Below are 13156 nucleotides of genomic sequence, written 5' to 3'. Positions count from 1 at the left end.
AGAGGACGACATTATCCTGGATGATGAGCAGGAGCCAGGCCACCACACCGCTTCCAGTTTAGTGCCTTCATGCTCCAGTGTTTTAACAGGGATCCCCGTATAAAAAGCATAAGGGTCAAGGACCAGTACTGGGTGGCAACGTACTTAGACCCCCGGTGCAAACACAAAATGGCGGAAATGTTACCGCGTCACAGAGGGCTGTCAGAATGGAGCACTTCTAGGCCTTGCTTCGCGAAATGCTGCATTCTGCTTTTGCGTGCGCTGGCAGAGGAGCAATTCCCACTCCCAGAGAAGGAGTTGCGGGTACCAATCCAACAGCACCTGCAAGAAGAGGCCGGTTTGAAGATGTGTTGATGACTTCTGATATGAGGTCATTCTTTCAGCCGACCCATCGACAGGTGTCATCTGGATCCAGCATCAGGGAACGCCTAGACCGTCAGGTGTCCGACTACATCGGGTTAACGGCCGATGTGGACGTCCTGAGGAGGGATGAACCCCTGGACTACTGGGTGGGCAGGCTTGACCTCTGGCCAGAGCTTGCCCAATTTGCAATCGAACTGTTGGCTTGCCCCTGGTCCAGTGTCCTGTCAGAAAGGACGTTCAGCGCAGCAGGGGGGATCGTGACCAATAAGTGTACTTGCCTAGCTCACGACAGTGTTAACTACCTCACATTTCTAAAAATGAATGAGGCATGGATCTCGGAGGAATTCAACACACGTGACCAGTAGACCATGTATATGTCTATAAACGATTTTTTTAATCGAGCACACAGACCTTCTTTCTTCATTTGGCTCACTTCCTTGTCCAAAAAAAGCACACCGTACTATATGCCCGTACCTTCCTGTTTGAAGAGGTTGAGCGGTGTCATATTTCTACTGGGGCTGCTTATTATGAGGGGCTCCCACCATCCCTGTGCTGTGCTGACTTCCTCCTGGGGCTGTACCTCTGCTGTGCATATTATGAGGGGCTCCCACCATCCCTGTGCTATGCTCATTATGAGAGGCTCCCACCATCCCTGTGCTGTGCTGACTTCCTCCTAGGGCTGCTTATTATGAGGGGCTCCCACCATCCCTGTGCTATGCTGACATCCTCCTGGGGCTGCTTATTATGAAGGGCTCCCACCATCCCTGTGCTGTGCTGACTTCCTCCTGGGGCTTCTTATTATGAGGGGCTCCCACCATCCCTGTGCTATGCTGACATCCTCCTGGGGCTGCTTATTATGAGGGTCTCCCACCATCCCTGTGCTATTCTGACATCCTCCTGGGACTGCTTATTATGAGAGGCTCCCACCATCTCTGTGCTGACTTCCTCCTGGGTAGGGATGAGCCGAACACCCCCCGGTTCGGTTCACACCAGAACTTGCGAACGGCCCCCGCGTTCGTTACGAACGTTAGAACCCCATTGAAGTCTATGGGACTCGAACGTTCGAAATGGAAAGTGCTAATTTTAACGGCTAATATGCAAGATACTGTCCTAAAAAGGATTTGGGGACCTGACTCCTGCCTCAGGGGACATGGGTCAATGCAAAAAAAAGTTTTAAAAACGGCCGTTTTGGCGGGAGCACTGATTTTAATGACGATTAAAGTGAAAAAAAAAGTGAAATATTACTTTAAATATGGTGCCTGGGGGGTGTCTGTAGTATGCCTGTGAAATGCCACGTGTTTCCCGTGTTTAGAACAGTCCCTGCACAAAATGACATTTAACGGAAATAACACCATTTAAAACTGCTTGCGGTTTTAATGTTATATCTGGTTCCTGCAATATGGTTGAAAATCATTGAGAAAAATGGCATGGGTAGCCCTCCCTGCCCATTGCCAGCCTATTTGGGTCTTGTACGCATATTAAGGGGAAGTCTGTACCCATATTAAAAAAAGGAAATGCGTGTGGCCCCCAGGCCCTATATACTCAGAACAGCAGTATACAGGCGGTGCAAACAAGACAGGGACTGTGTAGGTTTGTTGTGTTAAGTTGAATCTGTTTGTAATTTTCAACTGGTACATTTTTAAAGTGTAGCTCCAGTCAAAAAAACTATTTTTAAGCTTTTTGGAAAACATAGGGAAGGGTTATCACCCCTGTATAATTTGTTTTGCCATCCGTCTTTTTTCATCTCACTTGCTGCTGTCTCCTTCCGTTTGCAAGTAGGAGATGTTTGTAAGTTGGATGTTTGAAAGTAGGGGCCTGCCCTATATTATAGCGGTATGTACTGGGTACAGAGCACGCAGACAGCATGCACTATCTCCTAACACTACTGACTGCAAGCTCTATTATTAACCACTTGACCACTGGGCACTTAAACACCCTTAATAACCAGACCAATTTTCAGCTTTTGGTGCTCTCACATTTTGAATGACAATTACTCAGTCATGCAACACTGGACCTATATGAAATGTTTGTCCTTTTTTTCACACAAATAGAGCTTTCTTTTGGTGGTATTTAATCACCTCTCAGTTTTTTTATTTTTTGTGCTATAAAAGAAAAAAGACCGGAAATTCTGCGAAAAAATGAATTTTTCTTTGTTTCTGTTATAAAATTTTGCAGATTAGTAATTTTTTCTTCATAATTTTTTTTTTACTGGTTACATGTTTTGAGTTGCAGAGGAGGGCTAGGACTAGAATTATTGCTCTCGCTCTAACGTTCTCGGCAATACCTCACATGTGTGGTTTGAACACCGTTTTCATATGTGGGGGGGCTTACGCATGCGTTCGCTTCTGCATGCGAGCACATGGGGACATGGGCGCTTTAATTTATTTTATTTTTTTATTGTTCATTTTACTTTATTTATTTTAGTTTGACATTTTTTTCCCCAAAAATATATTTTTGATCACTTTTATTCCTATTACAAGGAATGTAAACATCCCTTGTAATAGGAATATGGGGTGACAGGTCCTCTTTACAGTGAAATCTGGGGGTCAATATGACCCCACATCTCACCTCTAGGCTGGGAAGCCTGAAATAAAAAATAAAAAAAAGATTCTGGCTTTGATCGTACTGGCGAGTTGGTAGAAGCACCGGAGGGCGGTGAGGGGTGGGGGGCGTCTATGGCTAGGTATTTCAGGGTATCACCGAGTATGGCTTGGTATCTCCGAGTATGGCTGGGTATCTCCGAGTATGGCTGGGTATGGCAATTTATGGCAGGGTATTGCAGAGTATTGGCGGGGTATTGGCGGGGTACTACAGAGTAATAGCAGGGTACTGCAGAGTATTGGGGAGTACTACAGAGTAATGGCAGGGTACTGCAGAGTAAAGGCAGGGTACTGCAGAGTAATGGGGGGTACTGCAGAGTAATGGCAGGGTACTGCAGAGTATGTACTGGTATTGCAGAGTATTGGCGGGGTATTGGCGGGGTACTACAGAGTAATAGCAGGGTACTGCAGAGTATTGGGGAGTACTACAGAGTAATGGCAGGGTACTGCAGAGTAAAGGCAGGGTACTGCAGAGTAATGGCAGGGTACTGCAGAGTAATGGCAGGGTACTGCACTGCAGAGTAATGGCGGGGTACTGCAGAGTAATGGCAGGGTACTGCAGAGTAATGGCAGGGTACTGCACTGCAGAGTAATGGCGGGGTACTGCAGAGTAATGGCAGGATACTGCAGAGTAATGGGGGTTACTGCAGAGTAATGGGGGGTACTGCAGAGTAAAGGCAGGGTACTGCAGAGTAATGGGGGGTACTGCAGAGTAATGGCAGGGTACTGCAGAGTATGCACTGGTATTGCAGAGTATTGGCAGGGAATTGAGGGGTTAAATTCGGTGAGCAGCGATGTGGGCACTGCAGATGCAGCCAACATCGCTGCTGACACCGATCTCTTTCCCCTCCGCTGTACCGATCGGTACAGAGAGGGGAGGGAGGAACCGGCGTCATAACATGACGCCGGTTTGTTTACAAGTGATCACTCCGTCATTTGACGGAGCGATCACGTGGTAAACGGCTGCGACGAGCGGCCGTTTACCGTGATCCGTGCTGCGCCGGGTCCTGTGGACCCGGCGGTCACGGATGCTCTCGAGTGCGCGCCCCAGGGGGCGCGCGACAGCAGAATTCTGGGAGGCCGTTAATTAACGGCCTCTCAGAGTTAAACAACCGCCCTGAAGCCGTTAATCGGCAATGGGCGGTTGTTAAGTGGTTAAAGATAGATCACTAGCTAGCTATATAGGTGAGGTGAATATAGTGTAGTGGTGTATACTGCGGTCAGGGCACAGACAATAACCACTACACAAGAGCAAGATAGGAAATCAGCCAAAAACGATTGGTGTGTAACTGTGTTGAAGGTACACAGAACACCCACTGCTTCAGATTCCAACACACTACACAAGGCCGCCTCAAAGGCAGCCTTATATAGTGTGGGGCGTGCACTACACAGCCTGAGCTATGATTGGCCACAGGCAGGATGCCTGTGGCCAATCATGGCTCTCCTCGCTGCTGGCGCTGCGATTGGCCAAGCATGCGGGGTCACAGTGCATGCTTGGCCAATCATGAGCCAGCAATGCACTGCGCCATCGCAGTGCATTGTGGTCCGCGCGCGCCATACGAATTTTGACGCGAACGGACCAAGAGTGCGGATTTCGCCGAACGCCCGAACAGCCAATGTTCGAGTCGAACGTACGTTCGACTCGAACACGAAGCTCATCCCTACTCCTGGGGCTGTAGCTCTGCTGTGCATATTATGAGGGGCTCCCACCATCCCTGTGCTATGCTCATTATGAGGGGCTCCCACCATCCCTGTGCTGTGCTGACTTCCTCCTGGGGCTGCTTATTATAAGGGGCTCCCACCATCCCTGTGCTGTGCTGACTTCCTCCTGGGGATGTACCTCTGCTGTGCATATTATGAGGGGCTCCCACCATCCCTGTGCTATGCTCATTATGAGGGGCTCCCACCATCCCTGTGCTATGCTGACTTCCTCCTGGGGCTGCTTACTGTGCAGGTGTCAGTGCTGTATATCACGGTGCTGGTGTGAGTGCTTTATGTCACGCTGCTGATGTCAGTGCTCTCTATCACGGTGCTGGTGTCAGTACTGTATATCATGGTGCTGGTGACAGTGCTTTATGTCACGCTGCTGATGTCAGTGCTCTCTATCACGGTGCTGGTTTCAGATCACTCTATCACGGTGCAGGTGTCATTGCTGTATGTCATGCTGCTGATGTCAGTGCTCCCCATCACGGTGCTGGTGTCAGTGCTGTATATCATGGTGCTGGTGTCAGTGCTTTATGTCACGCTGCTGATGTCAGTGCTCTCTATCACGGTGCTGGTGTCAGATCACTCTATCACGGTGCAGGTGTCATTGCTGTATGTCACGCTGCTGAAGTCAGTGCTCTCTATCACAGTGCTGGTGTCAGATGACTCTATCACGGTGCAGGTGTCATTGCTGTATGTCACGCTGCTGGTGATCATCTCCTGCACCCTCTTCTTTGCCTACCCTGACCTTCCCTCTCCTCCATTGCCTTCATGCGCTCCACAGTCCTGAATTGTCACAACAATTTCACATATAAAAAAAGAATGCTTGTAGTTGTTGATCCCAGATTCACCTCATACATGTGTTATGTCATTGGCCATGTGGTGGGACTATGTTTGCACAGCTAGTAATTATTTTGTGGCTGCAAATTTGACCTGTAGGTTTGCAAAGTTCGCCTCCCATTGAAGTCAATGGGGCCCGCCGCGAACGTTGCGGTTTGCGAACTATCGGCCGCGTTCGCGTTCCGCGTTCGCGAAACTTCCCGTCGGAAGTTCGTCCATCACTATTTATGATAGACCAAGCAACGCCAATAGTGCAACCTCCCTCCTGGCCCTTACAAATAGTCAGCTCCTTCCGATATTTGGGGGTTATGATACAACAACCAATCTCCTCCTACATCAAAATTAACCTAGATCTTCTTATCGGAAGACTAAGAACCACATTAAAGATGTGGACCAATCTCCCCATAACCATACTAGGTAGGATAAACATTTTTAAAATTATCTTTTTACCACGATTTTTGTGCATCCTGAGTAATTTGCCAGTATATGTTACTAAAGTCAAATTTAAGGAAATAGACTCAATCCTTACCACTTTCTTTTGAAGGGGGGGAGCAGTTAGGATTGCCAAAAACACCCTACAGTTGCCAGTAATGGAGAGCGGACTGGCTTTACCTTGCCTTCAAACGTATTACATTGCCTTGCATGTTGGCTCACGCACATTGGTGGTTTTATCCTGAAACCAACAATGCGACCACTGCCTTGGAGGCTGCTATACTTACTTCCTATGAGTCCCTTCAAAAACTGAATCATTGTATGTCCCTTAGAGGAAGAGGAGGTACAACTATACTAGCAATGACCCTACGGATTTTTAGACTCACTAAAATGCTGGCATCCAATGAACGCACTGCATACTCACCGAATACCCCACTATGGGGAAACCCGAATTTGCAGGAATTCTACCACAGAACTGATGGGGGATTCTGGTTTAAACGAGGGGGGGCAGGATCATGCACCTATTTTCGGATAATATGCTCCGCTCTTTTGAGGAATTTCATTGGGAATATAACTTAACGTATCTGTACTGACTGACTGATTCTTCTCAAAGTAAACTAGTTTCATCATATAGATCCCTCCTCCATTCTACAACTCATAGGCTCAACAGTACGGCTGATAAATGGAGTGCTGACATCCCGGAGTTGACGGAGGACATCTGGCAGGAAGTTGGTCCCCTCAGTCATTTCTTCCCATGACAAGGTGATACAGACAAAATTGCTTTACAGATCCTACTTTACACTATGTTTACTATACCAATTAAACAGACTACCCTCTGAATTACGCTCTTAATGCGGTGCGGCAGATGGCACATTCTTTCATCTGATGTGGGAGTGCACCCCGATTAGGAACTTCTGGTCTGAGGTCACGGCCTTCATCAGCTCCTTAACCACTTCCCACCCGGCCAATGCACATATACGGGCGGGTGGGAGCCGTCTACTCCTGATAGGACGTTCAGGAACGTCCTTCAGAAGTAGCGGGATCGCGCGCGCGTGTCCGCGCAGCGGCGCGATCCCAATGTGCTCGTGTCATCCGGACACGGCACATCTCAGATCAGCAGGAGGGCTCTGTGATTGGCCCTCCTGATCACATGATGGCCGTGTCCAAACACGGCTGTCATGTGATGTAAACAAACAGCCGGTTGCTAGGCAATCGGCTCTCCTCTCCTCACACGGAAGTCATCGCTGAGGAGAGGAGAGCAGAACGCTGCAGCCGGCTGATGATCAGTGAGCATGAGCTGTTTTTTACAGCTTTTTACTCACTGATCATCAGTCTAGTGTCAACACACAACACACCACACAGTACAAACACAGTCCCCACATATGTCCTCAAAACACACATGTCCCCAAAACATACATGTCCCCAAATAATAAAAACACATGTCCCTAATAAAAAAAACATGCCCCCCACATATGTCCCACTAAAATCACATGTCCCAATGATTATCTGCACACATATGTACGTGATCACCTGCACACATATGTACATGATCATTTGCGTACATATGTCCCTGATCATACAAACCAATTATTATACACTTAACGGAATTTTTTTTACCAAAAACATGTAGCAGAATACATTTTGGCTTAAATTTATGACAAAATTTGATTTTATTGGATTTCTTTTCAAATAGAAAAAAGAAAATATTGTTTTTTTTCCAAATTTCCGCTTTTTGTGCGCTTATATCGCAAAAAATAAAAAACGGAGTCGTGAATAAATAACACCAAAATAAAGCTCTATTTGTGCGAACAAAATGATAACAATTTCATTTGGGTACAGTGTAGCATGACCGCACAATTGTCACTGAAAGCGCTAGAGCAGGCATGTCCAAAGTCCGGCCCGCGGGCCAATCGCGGCCCGCAGTCCGGTTTTGAATGGCCCACCTGGTAATCTAAACATATATATCTTTTGTGGCCCCCGACGATCTCCCAGCACCAGGGCCACAAAAGATATATAGTCTGGCTGCATTGGAGATAGGAGGCTGTACGAGCGCCGTGCACACAGGAGTATTTCCTGTTTACACGGCAGCCTCTGTAATAGGAAGTCCCATCTCCGCCATTGGACGACTGTTCTGTCCATCAAAGGAGGCGGGACTTTCTCTTAAAGAGGCGGCTGTGTAAACAGGAGATTCTCCTGTTCTTTGGCGCTCATCCAGCCCCCTCCATGTCCTCTCCAAGGCTGCACTGATGGCAATGGTAAGTACATTCCTGGCTAATGGTGGGTGCATTCCTGGCTAATAGTGAGTGAAATCCTGGCTAATGGTGGCTGCATTCCTGGCTAATGGTGGGTGAAATCCTGGCTAATGGTGGGTGAAATCCTGGCTAATGGTGGGTGCATTCCTGGCTAATGGTGGCTGCATTCCTGGCTAATGATGGCTGTATTCCTGGCTAATGGTGGCTGTATTCCTGGCTAATGGTGGCTGCATTCCTGGCTAATGGTGGCTGCATTCCTGGCTAATGGCGGCTGCATTCCTGGCTAATGGCGGCTGCATTCCTGGCTAATAGTGAGTGAAATCCTGGATAAAGATGGCTGCATTCCTGGCAATAGTGAGTGAAATCCTGGCAATAGTGAGTGAAATCCTGGCTAATGGTGCCTGCATTCCTGGCTAATGGTAGCTGCATTCCTGGCTAATGGTGGCTGCATTCCTGGCTAATGGCGGCTGCATTCCTGGCTAATAGTGAGTGAAATCCTAGCTAATGGTGGCTGCATTCCTGGCAACAGTGAGTGAAATCCTGGCTAATGGTGGCTGCATTCCTGGCTAATGGTGGCTGCATTCCTGGCTAATGGTGGCTGCATTCCTGGCTAATGGCGGCTGCATTCCTGGCTAATGGCGGCTGCATTCCTGGCTAATGGCGGCTGCATTCCTGGCTAATGGTGGCTGCATTCCTGGCTTATAGTGAGTAAAATTCTGGCTAATGGTGGCTGCATTCCTGGCTAATAGTGAGTGAAATCCTGGCTAATGGTGGCTGCATTCCTGGCAATAGTGAGTGAAATCCTGGCTAATGGTGGCTGCATTCCTGGCTAATGTTGGCTGCATTCCTGGCTAATGGTGGCTGCATTCCTGGCAATGGTGGAGGCTGCATTCCCAGCAATGGTGGGCACGCAGATGGGCACTGACCCTTATTTTGCTTCACAGTTTTTTATTTAAAATTTTAATGTTTTTTCCTGAAACTTCCCTCTTATTCGTAAATAAATACGGTATACCCAAATAACACGCCCAAGCTCATCTCTACAACACACACAGCCACAAAGGCAAGAGAATTCTTGTTGGGCCGTGTATTAGTGTTCGAACTAACACACTTAGGCCGCGTACACACGCGGGGACTGTTCGCTCAACTTTGTTCGTCAAACAGTTTCAGCGGACAGTCCGCTCAAAATTAGCATGGACGGACTTGCCCACACACGACGAACGAACAGTCCGCTGAAACCGTGCGCGATGACGTGAACGGCACGTACGACGGGACTAGAAAACGACATCCTATACACTGCAATGCAACCTTCGGCGTGTAAATTCTTTCTGAGCATGCGTGAGACTTAGTTTGACGAACAAGCCTACACACGGGCGGACTGTCCGCTTAAACCAAGTTTCAGCGGACAGTTTTTCGGAATTTCCGAAAAACTTTGTTCGTCAGACTGTCCGCTGAAACTGTCCGCTGAAGCCCACACACGAGCGGACTGTCCGCCGAAACACTGTTCAGCGGACAAAGTTGAGCGAACAGTCCCCGCGTGTGTACGCGGCCTTAGACCGAATTTTAATGGTTCAAAGAATGTCAGGCAAAATGATCGGCCCTCGTGCATGTTCACTTCATCAAATCTGGCCCTCTTTGAAAAAAGTTTGGACACCCCTGCGCTAGAGCGATGAAAGCTGAAATGGGGCTGGGAAGGAAGGGGGTGAAAGTGCCCTGTATTGTAGTGGTTAATTCAGATACCAAATATCTGCAACCATCTACGGTGTTTACTGGGATATATTGATGAAGGTATATCTAAAAATGTACAAACCTTTCTGCATATAGTATTGTTCTATGCTAATAAATCGATAACCATCCATTGGAAGTCTCAATCCTCACCCACTATAGCTTTTTGGATCACTACCGACATTTAACCTTTAGGGTGTCACATATCCATTACATGTATACCAGTTTACCAGATTGTGTAATGGTTTGAGTGATGTTCGCCCCATATACAGGGTGTCTGTTTCTTTTTGTTTGTTTTTGTTGTTTTTCTTGTTTGCTGTGTATGAAAATAAATAAAAATCTGCTTTAAAGATGCATTGGTTAACCACTTAAGGACCGCCGTATTGCCATTGTACGTCAGCACAATGGCACAGGCAGGCACAATCACGTACATCTACGTGATTGCCTTCCAGCGGGTGGGGGGTCCGATCGGACCCCCTCCCGCTGTTTACGGCGGTCCGATTCGGTCCAGGAGCGCTCCGTGATGAGGGGATGGCCGTTGGTTTTCGGCCACCCCCTCTGGATCGCTCCTGGCCAATGAGAAGCTTCCTCCCCTGTGTATTGTTTACACAGGAAGGAGGAAGTGATGTCATTCTCCTCGGGGCGGTCTTTTTGACCGGACTACGAGGAGAAGAGTAAAAGTAAGTGTGCACCAACACTACACTGACATGTAGGTACACACAGGCACACAAACCCCCCCCGATCCCCCCCCCGATCGCCCCCCGATCCCCCCCCCGCCCCCCCTCCCCCCCCAGTCACAGTGTCACTGATTGCATTGATCATTTCTTTACTGATCAATGCATTCAGTGTCAGTTGTGACAGTAAAAACTGTCAGGACAGTTAGTGTTAGGTCCAGGGTAGCCCCCTATCACCCCCCAATAAAGATTTAACCCCCTGATTGCCCCTAGAGTTAACCCTTTCACCCCCTTTTGCCAGTGTCACTAAGCGATCATTTTTCTGATCGCTGCATGTGTCGCTAGGTAGCTAGTTATTTTTTTAGGTTCACCGCCAGGTTTTTATATCGCTAGGTACCCCGATATACTACCCAATAATGGTTTTAACCCCCAGATTGCCGCTAGTTAACCCTTTCACCCCCTTTTGCCAGTGTCACTAAGCGATCGTTTTTCTGATCGCTGCATTAGTGTCGCTACAGTCGCTAGGTAGCTAGTTATTTTTTTAGGTTCACCGCCAGGTTTTTATAGCGCTAGGTACCCCGATATACTACCCAATAATGGTTTTAACCCCCTGATTGCCGCTAGTTAACCCTTTCACCCCCTTTTGCCAGTGTCACTAAGCGATCATTTTTCTGATCGCTGCATGTGTCGCTAGGTAGCTAGTTATTTTTTTAGGTTCACCGCCAGGTTTTTATATCGCTAGGTACCCCGATATACTACCCAATAATGGTTTTAACCCCCTGATTGCCGCTAGTTAACCCTTTCACCCCCTTTTGCCAGTGTCACTAAGCGATCGTTTTTCTGATCGCTGCATTAGTGTCGCTACAGTCGCTAGGTAGCTAGTTATTTTTTTAGGTTCACCGCCAGGTTTTTATAGCGCTAGGTACCCCGATATACTACCCAATAATGGTTTTAACCCCCTGATTTCCGCTAGTTAACCCTTTCACCCCCTTTTGCCTGTGTCACTAAGCGATAATTTTTCTGAACGCTGCATCAGTGTCGCTAGTGTCGCTAGGTAGCTAGTTATTTTTTTAGGTTCACCGCCAGGTTTTTATAGCGCTAGGTACCCCGATATACTACCCAATAATGGTTTTAACCCCCTGATTGCTGCTAGTTAACCCTTTCACCCCCTTTCACCAGCGATCACAGTATAAGTGTCACTGGTGACGCTGGTTAGCCAGTTAGTTATTTAGGTTCCCCGTCAGGTTTTTATATAGCGCCAGGGACCCCCATATACTACCTAATAAAAATTTGAACCCCCTTATTGCCCCTAGTTAACCCTTTCACCACTGATCACCGTATAAGTGTTACGGGTGACTCTGGTTAGTTTGTTTTTTATAGCATTTTATATTCAAATCCGGAAGGCAGTGCTTGGTTTTCGGGGTCCCGTACGTGGCTAGGCTCCCAAAAAGTCCCCCACATGTGGTATCCCCGTACTCGGGAGAAGCAGCAGAATTTATTTTGGGGTGTAATTTGACTTCTGCCCATAGCATGTGTGAGCAATATATCATTTAGTGACAACTTTGTGTAAAAAAAAAAAAGTTTGTAATATTCCCGCAACTTTTGGCAAAATATAAAATATTCCATGGACTCAACATGCCTCTCAGTAAATAGCTTGGGGTGTCTACTTTCCAAAATGGGGTCATTTTGGGGGGTTTTGTGCTATTTTGGCATTTTATGGCCTTCGAAACTGTGATAGGTAGTGAGGAGTTAAATCAAAAATTTGCACCCTTAGAAATCCTGAAGGTGGTGATTGGTTTTCGGGGTGCCGTGCGCGACTAGACTCCCAAAAAGTCCCACACATGTGGTATCCCCGTACTCGGGAGAAGCAGCAGAATGTATTTTGGGGTGTCATTTCACATATGCCCATAGCATGTGTGAGCAATATATCATTTAGTGACAACTTGGTGCAAAAAAAAAAAAGTTTGTAATATTCCCGCAACTTGTGGCAAAATATAAAATATTCCATGGACTCAACATGCCTCTCAGTAAATAGCTTGGGGTGTCTACTTTCCAAAATGGGGTCATTTTGGGGGGTTTTGTGCTATTTTGGCATTTTATGGCCTTCGAAACTGTGATAGGTAGTGAGGAGTTAAATCAAAAATTTGCACCCTTAGAAATCCTGAAGGTGGTGATTGGTTTTCGGGGTGCCGTGCGCGACTAGACTCCCAAAAAGTCCCACACACGTGGTATCCCCATACTCGGGAGAAGTAGCGGAATATATTTTGGGGTGCAATTCTACATATAACCATGGCATGTGTGAGCAATATATCATTTAGTGACAACTTTTTGTAAAAAAAAAATTTTATTTTTTTTTTGTCATTATTCAATCCCTTAGGACAAAAAAAATAAATGTTCAATGGGCTCAACATACCCATCAGCAATTTCCTTGGGGTGTCTACTTTCCAAAATGGGGTCATTTGGGGGGGATTTGTACTGCCCTGCCATTTTAGCACCTCAAGAAATGAGATCGGCAGTCATAAATTAAAAGCTGTGTAAATTCCAGAAAATGTACTCTAGTTTGTAGACG

The sequence above is a fragment of the Lithobates pipiens genome, unplaced genomic scaffold, assembly GCF_037356315.1.
Source record: "Lithobates pipiens isolate NorthernLeopardFrog02 unplaced genomic scaffold, aLitPip1_a1.2 Scaffold_13, whole genome shotgun sequence".
NCBI classification, from domain to species: domain Eukaryota; kingdom Metazoa; phylum Chordata; class Amphibia; order Anura; family Ranidae; genus Lithobates; species Lithobates pipiens.
The sequence above is the reverse complement of the archived record's forward strand: the minus strand, read 5'-3'. Positions refer to the sequence as shown.